General features: G+C 43.1%; 1 long non-coding RNA gene across 1 annotated transcript in view; it reads left to right on the top strand.

Moving 5' to 3' along the window:
• Positions 1-258: 258 nt before the first annotated feature.
• The window catches only part of LOC123253280, a 22,859-nt gene continuing 18,969 nt past the window's right edge, over positions 259-4,148 (top strand). The window contains exon 1 of the long non-coding RNA XR_006506598.1: positions 259-330. This is a non-coding gene — a long non-coding RNA (uncharacterized LOC123253280). The remainder of the gene's footprint in view (positions 331-4,148) is intronic.

The following is a 4,148-nucleotide window of genomic DNA, read 5'->3' on the forward strand; positions in this document are numbered from 1 at the left end:
TCCTCTCTCAACCCTAGAAATCTAAAGCCAAGCCCCTGATCCTTCAACAGTAGAAGTAATCTCTGCATACCCAGAAGCCCTTGTACTCCTCCATCCTCATCCTCCATTACTATCCTTAAGATTCTTGACCTCTCTCAAAAACGTTTTGCTGATCTTTCCTTTTTCTCTCATTACAATATCCCTTCCTCTCCCTCTGGCCCTTCCTGAGAGCCATTACATATGACAAATTATATTTTGTTTTTTAGGAAGGAAAAAAAAGTCAACCTAAAGTATATAAAATTCAGAGGACAAGATATTTGAAGCTGGAGACATTTAGAGAACCATAAAAAGGTAAACATGATAGAGAAATCATGGGGCTTCTGCTTCCATGGAGTTCTGCAGACTCCCAACCCCTCCCTCACAACATGTGCACATGTATGTACACACACACACACACACACAACACTTTCAAATGAAAGCAGAAGAGGTGGGCACTCCCCTTGCCAACACCAACACTGCCCACCTGCCTGTGTATCTGGTCCCCAGGTGGCCCAACCTGCCATCTGTGCTTGGGTACAGCATGTCTGTCCTCAGTCCCCAAGGACCTCTCCTCCCCGGGCCTGTGTCCAGTCCTAACATATCTATACTCTGAAAGTTCTTTTTTTCATTTCCAGCCAGGCCCCCACATGGCTCACCTCAGAACCACTAAGTCCCTCTCCCTGCTCTTCCTTTCTCCATTTCTGCCCTCACCTCTCCTTGAACCCTGTGCCTGCCTCGTCCTTCCATGAGATAGGCCCCTTTTCTGCCTCCCTCTCTCCCTCCCCCAAGTCCGTGGGCACATTTGCAGCATATAAAAATCACTTTACATAAAAACACACTGCCCGTACACTTTAGAACAACCCCTCGTGTAAAAGGGAGACCTATCTGTTTACCTTTTTCTCAGCTTGACACCTTCTCAAGAAGTGACCTTTAAATCTATGCATCCACTTTGACCCAGCAATGACACTACTGGCCTGTATCCCAAAGAGATGAAAAGAAAGGGAAAGGAATCCACGTGTAAGACATATTTATAGCGGCTCTTTCTTGTGGTGGCAAAGAATTAGAAATGGAGGGGATGCTCATTAATTGGGCAATGGTTGAATCAGTTACGATATGTGATTAAACTCTACTTGGCTCAGAAATCCTTGACAGAAGAATGAAAATGGGGATTGAGGACAGGATGAAGTAGCAAGAGATAAGAAAGGACTCAGTTCAGATTTCACAAAGCTCACCAGTTGGAATGTCAGAAAGCTGCCTCCTTCCTCTGATTCAGACTATGCTGAAGTGACTCAAGAGGTGGGTGCAGTGGAGATAGGCAAAGGAGACACAATATACGCACTGTGATTAGAGCCATTTCTCTCTCTCTCCACCCAAGGAGGAGGAAGGGGCCACCAGTGCTTTCCAGTTTCCAAAACCTTCCTCCCTTCCCTCTTCCTTTTCTCTCTCTCTTCCCTTTCTTCCTTGCCTTCCTCAAGGAGGGCTCACTACAGTGCTGACATACTGAACATGGAGTTACTGGAAGGAGAGAAAGAAAAGGGGAGTGGATGGGAGAGAAAAGGTGGGGAGTGGGAGGGCCTTTTCCCAGCTGCTGGCCTTGTAAGTGTGAGTGTGCCTATGAGTATACTCATTCCTGATGTAATATAAATGAACTAAATAGCAAAGAAACCCAGAATCTTAAAAGTTGGAAAGGACTGCAGAGGCCATCTAGTTCAACCCATGTCTTAGCAAGTATCCTCTCTATAACCAACTTTGCTTGAAAACTTGAAAGAGACCCAACCCCGCTCCCCATTCCCCACTCTCCTCAGGCAGCTCTTTCCATTTTGGGCATTTCTCACTGGTAAGTGTTCTTCCTGAGATATAGCCTATAGTAGCCATTTTGTCACTTCTACTCCATCCTTGCCACTGGCTCTGCTGTCTGCACTATTGACCTTGTTTTACCCATGAATATTCCTTTGAAAACAGCCCTTTTTGAGGGTGGAGCCAAATGGCTACTTAGAAGCACCAAAAAAGCTTGATATCTCTCTGATAGTGCTTCCACACCAACTTATAACATGCTTCAAAGACAACAGAAACCCAAATCCAACAAGGAGAGGAGGACATGGGTCTCTTCTGTGGAAAACTTCTTAAAAGGTGAGCACAGAGAGGCTATTTTCACGGGATAAAGGAGAGAAGAGCAGCTGAATACCCTCCCCAAACAATCACGTAGAGATCTGCTATCAGGCTAGCAGGCTGTGAGACCCCAGGCTAGAGACTGTAGCTGTGAAAGAGTATCTGTCTCTGACCCACCACACAGGATCCAGCACTCTGATAACAGGTGGTAGAGAGGAATTTGGGGGGGTGGGGGTGGGAAGGCAGTCAGGAGGGACACCCTCTCCCACCTATCTAGCTGAGATCTGCCATCATACCTGGTTGTCTGTGTGAACCCCAGACAGAGGCTGAGGCAGCAAAAGAACACCTTTGATTGTTGAGAGTGTTGACAACATCTTGCAAGGAGGAACTTGGCAGGGGGCACCTGGCTGGACACCCTTAGTCCTTTAGGCACAGTAAAGAATTAGCCTCAGGTCAGGCTAATCCAGCAGGCTAGCAAAACTGGTTAAATCCAATATACCAGCAGAGTATTGAGAAAAAAGATTTGTCCTCCTGGTAGAGCAGCTCAAACCCTGGTGAAGAAAATCAGCAAAGGGGGTAAGTTTATGCTCCATAGGGTGAGAAAAATAATAAACAAAAGTAAATAAAATGAGTAAACAAGAGAAAAAGAAAAAAGCCACAATTGAAAGCTTCTGTGGGAGTATAGATCAATTGGAGGAGGCTGAGAGCCAGGGAACATCAAGCAAAGCCTCAAAAAAACCAGGGAGCTGGATGCAGGCTCTGGAGGAGCTGAAAGGGAATTTAAAAATCAAATAAGTTAGGCTGAAGAAAAATGGCAAAATGAAAACAGTAGCCTATACCAAGATAAACTCAGAATGGGTGAATGACTTAAATATAAAGAAGAAAACTATAGTTAAATTAGTTGAGCACAGAATAGTATACTTGTCAGATCTATGGGAAAGGAAAGATTTTAAAACCAAGCAAGAGTTAGAAAAAATTACAAATTGTAAAATAAATAATTTTGACTACATTAAACTAAAAAGTTTTTGTACAGACAAAACCAATGCTAACAAAATTAGAAGGGAAGCAACAAATTGGGGAAAAAATCTTTATAGCAAAAAACTCAGACAAAGGTCTAATTACTCAAATATACAAGGAGCTAACTCAATTGTACAGAAAATCAAACCATCCCTCAATAGATAAATGGGCAAGGGACATGAATAGGCAATTTTCAGATAAAGAAATTAAAACTATCAATAATCACGTGAGAAAGTGTTCTAAATCTCTAATAATTAAAGAAATGCAAATCAAAACAACTCTGAGGTATCACCTCACACCTAGCAGATTGACTAAAATGATAGCAGGGGAGAGCAATGAATGTTGGAGGGGATGTGACAAAATTGGGACATTAATGCATTGCTGGTGGAGTTGTGAACTGATCCAACCATTCTGGATGGCAATTTGGAACTATGCTCAAAGGGCTTTAAAAGACTAACTGCCTTTTGATCCAGCCATACCACTGCTGGGTCCAAAGAGATAATAAGGAAAAAGACTTGTACAAAAATATTTATAGCTGGGCTCTTTGTGGTGGCAAAAAATTGGAAAATAAGAGGATGCCCTTCGATTGGGGAATAGCTGAACAAATTGGGGTATCTGTTGGAATACTATTGTGCTCAAAGGAATTATGAACTGGAGGAATTCCATGTGAACTGGAAAGACCTCCAGGAATTGATGCAGAGTGAAAGGAGCAGAACCAGGAGAACCTTATACACAAAGACTGATACACTGAGGTACAATCGAACATAATGGACTTCTCTACTAGCAGCAATGCAAGGATCCAGAGCAAGGCTGAGGGACTTCTGAGAAAGAAAACTAGACACATTCAGAGGAGAACTGTGGGAGGAGAAACACAGAGGAAAAACAACTGCTTGAACACATGGGCTGATGGGGATATTATTGGGGATGGAGACACTAAATGATAACTCTAGTCCAACTACCAATAATAAGGAAATAAGTCTTGATCGATGACATATGTAAAAACC

Source organism: Gracilinanus agilis, chromosome X, assembly GCF_016433145.1.
Source record: "Gracilinanus agilis isolate LMUSP501 chromosome X, AgileGrace, whole genome shotgun sequence".
In the NCBI taxonomy this organism is placed as follows: Eukaryota; Metazoa; Chordata; class Mammalia; order Didelphimorphia; family Didelphidae; genus Gracilinanus; species Gracilinanus agilis.